At 32.1% G+C, this 12,438-nt stretch overlaps 1 protein-coding gene across 1 annotated transcript in view; it reads left to right on the forward strand.

The window, feature by feature from the left end:
- The window catches only part of LOC130441614 (uncharacterized), a 47,898-nt gene that overhangs the window by 18,954 nt on the left and 16,506 nt on the right, over window positions 1-12,438 (forward strand). The window lies entirely within an intron of this gene.

A 12,438-nucleotide genomic window follows, 5' to 3' on the forward strand; every position in this document is an offset into this window, starting at 1 on the left:
ATATATATATTTAAATTTTCATTGACTTTACAGGAATTATACTACGTGTCCAAAACTAATTGGTAAGACTTGTATTTTCATGTAAAATTCCAATGAGAAACTCTTGAATCATTAGAAATAACAGTTTTTTTTAACACTTATATTCGTATTTCCGTTCTTTGAGTCCATTGAATATATCAAACATATGTGGCAGCGGAAAGGTGGTAGAATAGAAGTTATTGTTAATCAATGTCACTGAGTTTGATTTATAATCAAGGTTTGGATTCAACTAGAAACATAGATAATGAGAAAACAGTTATTAGATATAAAACTTGTAAACGGTTCGCTGAATTAAACGTATAAATTTCTATTTTATAATTTACTACTTAGGAAGAGATAATAATGTCTGAGTATTTGTATGTATATATATATATATATATATATATATATATATATATATATATATATAATATAGAGAAAAAAATATTGGACTAAATATCGTTTAAAAACCTTTTTTTGGTGATTTGACTTTACTAGTAATATTAACTTTTGATATTCGAAGAAACCCAGTAGTCATTTCTACAAACAGTACCAATGATACCGTCATATCTAAATATCATTTTCTGTTCACTTTTCTCTTTACTTTTTTGCGTTCCATCAAGAGTTAATCGAGATTGTTCACTCTTATAGGATATTTCTCAAGGAAACTATAAGCAGAGAAGCTGAATGTATCAAACTAAATAAGAACAATCTACGAATATTAACAGGAGTCCAGTTGGAGCCCCTGAAGACGCTACACAGATAATGCGGCGTTCAGATTTTGTCGCACAAGCCACGAAATCCATATTCTCCCGAAGTAAAACTCCAGAGTAATACATCTGAGAGAGACAAAGATCTCTGGTCACTACAGCCATCCCCCAATCTAGACTTTTTAAAAGAAGTGGAATTAACAGATCAGCTGTAAACACTGGATTTCACAGTATCGCAGCAAAAAAGGGGGACTCAAGTTGCAGGTTTTGGGTTGCAGTGTATTCGTTACCCCAATATTCATACAGACATTCATACATTTACTGAAACTGCAGTATTTCAGGTTTCAGCAATGAAATTTTGTATTAGAATTATTTCAAGTGATATAAAGGGCGAGAAAACGGAAAGTTTAAAAAAAATAGTATATGTGAGTGATAGTAATACTATAACTACTCAAAATATTAAAAGAAAAAAACATACATTGGAAGAATTAACAAAATAATTTAGTCATGTAACTAGTCCCCAATTAATGAATGTCGAACTAAAACCAACATACTAGAAAATGAATTTATGTACTACGTAAGTATATATGTTGAATTGTTATAAATAAGAGTATCTGTTTACTTTAACAATAAACAAGTATAATACCAAGGTTATTTTTATTCCTCCTTTACCTTGACCTACGCAGCTATCGAATATTTAGAAGAATATTCTAGTGCTTTAGGATATAAAAGCGGCGCACTACAGGATTTATACTTACAAGCTGACCCAGCAAAGTTATATTTACGAAATATTTTTATGGTTCAATAAAAATACATAACTTACTATAAGTGTATATGAATGGGAGTACCCTTTATTTAGGTTAAAAAAGTATTCTTTATTAATGTAACGAATATATTTCAAATTAAAATTCTTGATAGCTATCTAGACATCAAAAATAATTATTTATATTTTTACTATAATTTTATCTTAAAGAAATTTGCACTTCAATTCATCCAATAAAAATGACAAGTGATTACTAGTTTGGCTGATAGAACTATTCAACTATCAGATCCAAAATTTGGATGCATAGTTATTGTACATTCACTTTTTACCCAGAAAAGGGTTAATTTCATTTTCGTTGTACGCATTATACCATTTCATGCAACTATTTCGTTTTTCAAGTATTCATGAATGAAATGTTTTTCTATCTGTGTTAAATAGTCTGAGGTCTAAACATAAAGTACAGTGCTCAAATTTCGTCCCTGAATATGATTTCGTAATCGCCTGTTTGTTTTCTCTAGCAAATACGGCCTCAAAAGTTATTTCAGCCTTATCTTTAATATTTTATTCTAAACTCCCCTTGTGTTATAAGTTTTATTGAATAAAAACGGAAAGATTTCAACGGCTCTACATTATAAACACCCCACAAAAATGATCGCATAACTCATTATTTTTTAAATATTTTGAATGTGTTTGCGGCGTCTATTCGTCTTCTAAACATCTTTGCAGCATGTTTTCCCAGAAGTTAAAAAGGACATTTTGAAAATCATCTAGTGTTCTTATTGTTGCAGGATGCTGCTGAATTTGCCATCCTAGATAGTTCCAGACATGCTCTATTGAGTTAAGGTCCGGGCTACGTGCAGGCCAATTCAGGCTGGGTATCTCTACGTCTTCTAAGTACTGCCGAACCACTCAGCAGCGTGTGGACGAGCATTATCGTGCATTAGCACAGAGTTTCACCGATATTAGGCATAAAGGGCACTACATGGGGTTCTAGGATATTGGTTATGTATCTGTCAGCATTTAGTCTTCCATCATTCACTGGTACTAACTCCGAACGACCCTCGAAAGAAATTCTTCCCCAAACCATGATAGAGCCACCACCAAAACTTTCAGTTTGACAAAAATTAACCTAATCGTGCCGTTCACCACGTCGCCTATATACTAGTATACGTCTATCTGATGAATACAGACAAAATCTTGATTCATCCGTGATTAAAATATTGGCCCAATCTTAAATATTCCAATTTGCGTGTTCTCGAGCAAACTCCAATCTTGCTACTCGATGTTATCTAGTAAGACGTGGACCTCTAGCTGGCACTCTGGCTCGTATACCTGCTTCTCTCAGCCTATTTTGAACTGTTTGTAGGCTTATTGGGACATTATGAGCAGCCAACAGATCTGTTTGGAGCCTTCGAGTGGTGGTATGCCTAATTCTTAATGCCGTTAACCTCAAATAACGATCATCTACTACCGAAGTTACCCTTCCGCGGCCTTGTCCGGGTCTTCTGGTTAGGTACCCTATTTCTTGGTAGCGAATAACAACTCTGGACATGGTGCTTTGTTGAACTCCAATTACCCCGGCGACGTATCTTTGACGACGGCTATCTTGTATCAGCGCGATGATTCTAGCGGCTTCTTCATTCGTCACATGTCTTGTTAAACATTGAGGCACATCCATTATTAACAAAATAAATTTAAATTTTCACTATACAATAACACAATTTGCTTAGAAAGTTCTCGATGTCAATGCATTCTCCAAGACAGAAATGATTTACTCGAGCATTTTTGCTTCCAAAAAATTTGTAAGAAATTGTGATATTTTTTTGCCCTTGATAAGAAACCAGAAATATCTATAAAGTTGATACATATACAGGTTAGCCCAAAAAACTAAAATTAAGTATTAAAAATATCTTAAAATACCAGTGATGCGATAAGTTTTGTGGTCTGTATATTTTGCTTTCTATTTCTAACTTACCTTGTATTCATTCAAATAACTAGTTTACAAAGTTAAAACTCCTTTACAAATGCCTCATGACTAAATTTTCCGCGGGACTATTCAAGAAACGGTGTCAGCACCGTTATGGTATGTTCCAGTGAAGCATAGAAAGAAAAAGTTATAGCATCTGATGCTACGAGGTATTTTTTGTCTTTGTTTGAGTAGTCAATTTATGGACGAAGAATTACATGAAATCACAGGTGTTTGCTGTCGCTAAAAATAAAAATGCGGTAATGGAATGCTATAAAACGATCTTATTAATCAGATATATCTGTACCACCCACTAGTACTTGTTAGTATTTAACGTTCATTTAACACATAAAAAGTTTAGGAAGTGGAACTACGTAGAACTGTTCATAACTGTTGGTGATTCTCTTTTTTAGAATATTCTAATCATTTGATAGGCGTCTATTCCATAAATGACATAAGAAACATTTAATTATATTTTATCTAATTAAATCGAAGAACCTAGTATTCGAAAAAAAAAAGTTATCAGCACGAACTATGATTTCAAACGATTGATTTAGAAAACTGGGAGTGGAAAAGAACAAGCTTAGGGAAGAGATAAAACACTTAAATTGAAAAACCATGAAATAAATCGACAACTTGAAAGAGAAACAATGAAAAAATATATGGAGAAAAAGAGAAATATTGTTCTCCAGGAGTTGGAAATGAAGACAGAAAAAGAACTGGAAAAGTAAAAGCTAAAATTACAGGAAAAGTTTAGAATAAAACTCATTCGATCGAGCTTTCAACCGTCAAAAATTGAGTTATTAACAATAAAAGCACATATTATTGTCTTTAACCTCAATGAAATCAAAAGGAAAGTTATCCATAGCGTTAATAAGTAGATTGATACACATCTCAACTCGTTACCATATGTAGAATTCATTATAGTTATTATCAAATTAACAATAATCGAAAGTAACGTTCAATATAAAAACCAATAAAATAGAAAAATCCTGGCAATTCTTGCCTCCTTCTACGTGGATGCATAATTGCTTAGTGCCGCTTGATATGATGCAATAAAACGTGCAATGCAATGCAAGACGCAATATTTATTGATCAAAATCATGCGCAGATGAAGGTCAGCTGATTGTTTCATGCAAGATCCCGCACATTATCGGTTTGGTGCCATTTTTATTGCGTACAAGCTGCAAGTTTCGAGAGAAATAGGTTTATAATCTGCTGATATTACGTTTTATTTTCCTTAGGAATTTTTTATATGTTTCTTCATCCATTCTCAACTAATTTTTCTATGTTTTCTCATCGAATTTCCTAGCTAAACTGTCCATCGGACTCCAAAAATAAAGGTAGCAGCAGATATAATTATTGCCAGTGATGCACTGACCACTTTTTTCTTGTTTATTTCACATAGTTTTGTTATTTTCATTTTCACACAACCCACAAAATATTAAATAAAGTTTGAGGTTAGGAATTTTTTTACTTTTACTTATGGAATTTTGATTAGTGGCAACCATGATATAATGGCAAGCGACATGCAAGGAATTGCATGCAATTTCTTGCATATTGTCTTGCATCATGTCAAGCGACCTTTATAAATTCCTAATTATCTACTCCAGTTATTCTGAACTCCCCTGTTTATATTTTCGTAAGAAAACGTCTATTTAGATATGGAGATTGGGATGCCTTTCGGATCTAGTTGAATATTCCTGATATATCCACATTCTCTAAGGAACATTGAGAGAAATTGCTCTCAATATTTTTGATGAAGATTTGTTTAGAAAATATGAATACATTCTTTTGTTCATGTAAACTTCGAAAAAATGAGGTTTAATAACTTATAATTCTTAAGAATCTTAATTATTTCCAAAAAATCGGACCCAGAAATTCTATAGATAATCCCAGGATGAACTTTATAACACTTTATCTATTTTAATTATTATTTTATCGGAACGAGAATGGGGAGAAGAGTTCAAAAATCAGAAAATATATAGGGTGTTCAATATAAGTTTGATTGATTGTATCAATATGAGTTTGTCTAGAAATATGTCTACAATCCACCTGGAGCCGACAGTTCCACTGTAAAAAATGACTTGCTTCTTCGCTATTGTTTGAATTATCGACATATTCCTCGTGGGCTTTAAGTGGAACTTAGTAATAAGACTGCTTCGCACTAACGCGACACACTGTAGATAAGTTAGCAAATAATTCTTCAATTAAATAATTTTACAATAAAATATTATTACAAAAATACCATCCTGTTTACTTTCGCTTTCTACGTTATTAACCTTCTCAAAATCATATATTTCTGATAATAAACTATTTTGACGGTTTTCATGGTAACTAAGGAAATAAAAAAATAAAACGTCAAGTTAGAGCGCTGTTTCCTGTCATTATCAGTGTTTTGTGTTTATAATTGTGAAATTTGGTGGTGGTTAGTGTTGAATTCTCCCAAGAAATGGAGCTGCCGGAGCTGGCAGAAAGTGTTAATTCAGAATCATTAAGTTGATCATCAGAAAAGAGCAGAAGTCCGTATGAAAAGACATAAGCCGAATTTATATCATGGTGCAATAAGAAGCAAGTGAAGCATTATTCAATGACGGTTTTGTTGGCATATTTCAAGATATTGCATAGAACGGCCTAACTGCAAGTTTGGTGGCAAAAATACTCAATGTTTAAATCGATACTGACTTGAAAAAATAACAATGATATCAGCAAATCTAATAAATTAATATCGTTTATCCAAAGTCAAAAGTTTCTAGTGACAAAGGTTAATTTCAAAAAGTTCGGTACTAAATTATTTTATAGGTTGCTTTGATTTTCGGAAAATCTGGAGCAATGAGAAAAGAGGATTCATTGAAATTATAAACGGATGACGTTCAAGATTTAACATCCAATTAATAAACAGTTAAAGCATCTAAAACATACACAAATAGGTAGACAATGAACAGAAAACCATTCTCAGTTTAATTAAATGCTATATCTCATTGAGGCCACTACATACCCAACACAAACTATATTATTTTTTATTAAAGTGCTAAAAGTTCTTCCCAGCCAATTAGTGTGAATACATGTCGTCCATAATGGCAATTTTTTGGAATTGGAGCAGCCGCAACTTTTAGACAGCGGTGCTGATTTTTCAACTATTAAACAACTTGGTGATTGGAAATAAACTGCTGTGGCAGAAGAATATATACTCAGAAAATTCTTCTTTGTGTAACTGCATTACAGATTTGTCATACCAGTCGTTCTACCGACGTTGAAATAATTTCTGTGACAAATATGTAAAAAAATAAACTTACACTCGCAAAACCATACATGTTCTAATATGTCTCCATTTAGTTATAATAATTGCTATATTTCGACCATAAACATATATAATTATAAATATAAAATGATTATTAAAAAATAAAAATCGTAAACTGTTAAACAAAAATATACGGTCGACGGAAAAGTATTATAACCAATTATTTATGATTAATCGCCTCAATTCATCTACTTGTTGGTTAAATAACTATTCACGTATTATTTTGGCAAATGATTATTAACCAGCAATATGAATAAATCAGTTTACTTCACTGGGTTTATGAGAAGAAAAAACACTATAAGTGACAATAAAAGTTATGAACATTTTGAAACAGAACGTGGATAGTTGTGCGGGTGATATTTTCTTTTGTTTTCAGTTTAGCCTGGAAACGATTATACTCGACAGAATATCCCGTTAAATATTGAATATTGAATATATCTGCTGCTAAAGCGTGATATTTATGTCCGCCAAAAAAAATAGTATGCATAGGTTGTATCAATAACTAATTCCATATTCGATTTATTGAACGAAATTTCTCTTCGCCTTCTTTCACAACTTATGTAAACGTAAAGTGGATATAAAAGTTGATTCCAAAACAATTTGTTGTTGCACTTGACCTGATATTATTTATTATATACAGAATTACTCAACATTTTAGTGCACGCCCATTTTATATGCAATAAAAAATCATCTTTCCTTAGCCTACTTACGTTAGATGAATACAAAATATATGCCGTTCATCATTTACATAACATAAAATATAAAAAAATTATAACATTACTCAATAAATAGTGTGACTGACTCACAGATGGCGCTGTTAATGTCAAATGGTAGCGTTGGTCTAGTCTTGGTAAAAAATAAGGTTTTGATCTCTGATAAAAAAAGAGAAATAGATATTTTAGAGGGAGAAAACATTTTTCTATGGAATTTTGAGGTTAGCTGAAAAAACCGATTTCTGAATTCGCCGCTACTTAAATAATAGAATAGAGCCAATCACATCCGTTTGCGTTTATCACGTTTGTCTCAATTAGGACATATATCGTCCATAAATAATAGTTTACAAATAAATAAAAACAAGGATATTACGAAAATAAAAAGCATTATCCACGTCAAAAAGAATAACAAAATTTTTAGGTTAATGGAAGCAACGTCAAGTTTATGAATAGTGTTTAGAATTTGCTACGAATGTCAAACAGCAAACGTCACCCCCGAACCGCAACGGCATCTCAAGTTTATGAATCGGCCTTAATGGTACCAACGTTAAGTTTGTGAATAGGGCTTAGAATTTGCTACTAACGGCAAACGGCAAACTTCACCCGCGAACGGCAACGGCAAAAGGAAAGTAAAGTTTATGAATCGGCTTCAACAACACCCATGTTAAGTTTATGAATAGGATTTAGAATTTACTACGAAAGTCAAACTGCAAATACAAATTCCATTTTTAGATAGGAAATCAAATATTGCCGTTATTTTCATATAATCATAGTAAACCCAGATTTTTACATCTAAATCCCTTTTTGAGTCTTCAATTAATTTCAAGGTCTTTAATTTATAAAGATAAATAGTCTAAGTAAGAATTTGTTTTTGACTGAATAGTTCAATGATCTTATTCGCAACGTACAATTCACGTATTTCCTATCAAAATTTACGTCTTTTGAAATAGTATGGTACATGAAAAAAAAAATGAGGTTAAATAATTTTCATTACCTCCTCTACTTCAGTCGTTACGCTACCGAATTTTCATTATTCGAATTCACTGAGCGTAAAATGTATGACCATTATGGGTTTCTACTACATTTCTGGGTTAGCAAATTTCAAGTTAACGAAAAAATAATTGTACGTGTTCCTCTTAATTGTATAAAAGTTTCTTTTTCATTTGAACAATATGTGTAAGTGCTACATTATGTTATAAGCAAACCACTCAAAATTTGGATGTTTGAAACCGCTTAACATGATTTGGAACGTAACTATTGTGTGATTACTATTAACTTGGTGTTGGAGATGAATTGAATAAAATCGAAATAACATTTAACAATATTAAAATTTTTAACTATAGCCAAATTGTCTGTAGTGGTTTTCTTGGTAACTACATTATTACAAGTTTGTAATTTGGAAGCTTGACTCATGATTCACTGTCTGTCCATCTAAAATCCATATAATACGTTTGCCAACATTCTGTGGACTTGTTGTATTCACCATGGTGCTATTTTAGGTCTACTTTCTATGAAAATCAGGTTAAAATAACATGTAAAAATTGATGTTTCAACCTACTTCTAACAAATAAAAAGTTAAATGAAACCCAATTATTTTGCAATAATACAATTTTTCCAATAAGTTCTACTTTGTAATGGTCTTATTTATAGGTTAAAAATATTTTTTTCTGAGCAGTTATGTGGCCGTTTTTTAAACTCTCCATATCGTCGTCTTCATCGAATAGTGACAACTCGGTTTTGTCGGTTTCAGTTTCTGGCACCGATACAACTAAGACTAATTATCTTCTATGTGTGGCTAAAACATTTAAGTTGTTTCTTTAAATATTCACTCAATTTCAAATTTCAAATAGTAATATTATCATCAAAGGAGCGCTCGAGGAAATTTTTCCGGAGAGATAAATTGAACTACTCCAACTGCAGTTTCCTTAATGTTTTCTACAGCATTTTCTGATATCCCATTGCAAAGCTGGCTATGCTTTTTTAACGTTTATTGCAATTTCGGATTATATAAAATTAATCTTTATAGTAACAAAAGTATTGAGAATAATAATGTTAAAGAACTCGACATACCTGTAAAAGTTTGTATTCTAATGTACTAATAAATATATACCTTTGGGACCCTTGCGCCAGAGGATATTGCCTTTGACTGTCGCCCTCAGTGCACAATCGTCTTCCAAGTACCCTTGATTATATAAAAAACAATTTGGAAAAATCATAATATTTTTAATAAAATAATAATACAAAAATAAAAACTTTGCTCAATTTTTGTTAGCTTGATATATATTTATAAACGAAATAAATATATCAGGGATTTTTAATATAGATAATGGGCATATAAAAAGGATCTTCGAATGAGACATTTTCTGACTAACTAATCTCATTTTTTGTCTACAATTAAAATCCGCGTCCATCAGCATGTTCATTCTCATACTCCTCTCTTCATAGAAAATGTCTTATGCCTCGTAATAAACAGAAAAAACCAGAGTTTTTCGAGGAAAGGGGGAATGTAGAGGTCCCTCAGCTTTCCGATAGACATGGCTTCATCATCGTACAAACGCTACTGACTTGGCAAAAATTGTCATAGTAGCATAACAAGATTAACAGCCTTCTAGTTCATTGAAAAAATCATAGTTTATTTCTATCGAGCGAATACCTATTTCCAGGATTAAATTAACATTTTAAAGAGAGATAGTGTTTGGAAAATAGTACATTTTTATGGAAAATTTCATACTTTTGACTAATTTGGTTTTCATATATGTATATATAGATTTGGGGTCTTGTATACACTGCGACCCAAAGGATCTCTGTGTGCCCCTTTCTTGCTGCGATACCGGAGATCCCAGTTTTTACAGCTGATCCATCAACCCCATTCCTTTTAAAAAGTCTAAGAAGTTTCCGTTCGCTCCGGTGTGACCCGGAATCAATTGTAGGGTAACTTTATTTTTCTTGCCTAGCTCATTTAGTTTTTATCGGCACAAACAAGTTTGGAATTTATGATATTGGAGCTTAGAGCTCTAATGCCTGCTTGACTATCGGACAGGATGATGGTCTCCTGTTTGCGATAGTTCCTCTTTAGATTAAACTGAACAAATTTTTAAATTGCTTAGATTTCTGCTTGAAAAATGCTTAGTGCGCTACCCAGGTTTTCAGAGTGTTTGGTTCTTGGTCCGTACACTCTTTTTCCAGTTCCTTCTGCTATTTTTGATCCGTCCGTATACCATTTAATGGCATTTTTGTTCATTTCTTGTATGGTGTTCTGACCCCACTTGCTTTTACTGTTTATAATTAAGGTGAAGTTTTTCTCAAAGCTAAACTTTTTCGATGCAACGTCCTGAGGCATTTTTTTTCGCAGATGCCAGTGACAAGTTTTACGCAAAAGTGAATAATCGTTGTTAACACATTATGATTATGCTTATGGTTAAGATTAGAAATCTATCCATTGTGCTGTAGTATTTGTGTTATTTGTATCCTTTGATAATTATACCAATAAACAATTATCGTGATAATTTGTTATACTTATATAGATTTGAATTCTTTTACAGTATGGCGGCAGAATATAAATAATTAAAGCCTGAACATTATGACTAATATTTTTGATTTATCCATGGTAACATTTGTCGTTAAGGTTATTATCATATATCATAATAACATCACATATTTCCAAATTTTTGCCTTTTGAACTAAAAATTCTATTGTTTTTGTGACAAAATTTAAACTTACAAATATTTTGTGATGGTTATCGAATTAGTGGTTGAGTTTTTGGAATTTCTGGAACCGTTGGCTATATTTATACTAAATGATTCATACACCGACACTCACAATTACAGTGTCTGATGCGCGTATCGATAACCAAGTTATCGTCTTCAGAAACTGAAGGTAAACTTCACCTACCTTTACCTAAAGTTTACCTTCAGTCTCTGAAGACGGTACTTGGTTATCGAAACGCGTATCAAACAATTATGACTGTTGGTGCAGTGGTGGTGTAAGCAGTGTATTCAGTAGTGGTTGAGGATTAGTTCCAGGTCGCATCAACTTGTTCAGATCAGAAATAACATTGTCAGATCCATCCGAATGGATTTAGGATATCTGTAGTCATTTATCAAACGTATTTTCACAGGCTTTATATTATTTTTTACCAATTTCAACTGATAGATTAAACTAATCAAAAATCGTCGTAAAAAATGATTGATTTTATTTGAAATATCTCATTTATTACAGAGTAAGGAATTGATTCAAGAATCCTCAGCATGCGGGCTGATAGACATCTTTCATTCTCTGTTACTGTAACAGTAAACTCTAGTTTGATGTGTTATTGCAACCGGACCCCTGCAGTTAATACTGTTAGTAAAGTCATTTTATTTACATAAATAAGTATACGTTACGAGTACGAATTTGAACATATTATCGACTTTGATGCATGTGCATTTAAGAACTACATGTAACTTCCTCATTCGAATGCATAAATCTCTAGCGAAAAAAGGACTACACGGTATATTTTCAGCATGCAATGTCGTTGAATAAAACACTATTCGGGTTTGCTAACGTTGTTTCGCTTTGATTAGTGATGCTGTATGTGGAAACGAACGAATCCAAACATTCGATTTCTATTAACGAAGTAACTTCATCAGATGTTCCATTAATAAATTCTCATCATTCTAGTGTATCTCACTATCATTCATCGACATGACTAATTTTATCATCTATATTTTCACGAAAATGCTATTATCACTTTGAAACGAGTGCTCAAATAAAAAACAATGCGATTCATCCTAAAAATGCTTACCTAAAGAAAAATAATAATTGAATTTTTCAGAAAATCAGTATTTAATGAAACGTTAAACGATGTAATAATGGTGAGTCTCTCTGTAAACAATTTGGTGTCTCAGTTGTAATGTCTTAAATCCGATATCCTGGATAATGTAAATAAGATTTTAATTGTTAAGCAGTGATTGTTTATATTATTGTTT

This window comes from Diorhabda sublineata, chromosome 3, assembly GCF_026230105.1.
Source record: "Diorhabda sublineata isolate icDioSubl1.1 chromosome 3, icDioSubl1.1, whole genome shotgun sequence".
NCBI classification, from domain to species: domain Eukaryota; kingdom Metazoa; phylum Arthropoda; class Insecta; order Coleoptera; family Chrysomelidae; genus Diorhabda; species Diorhabda sublineata.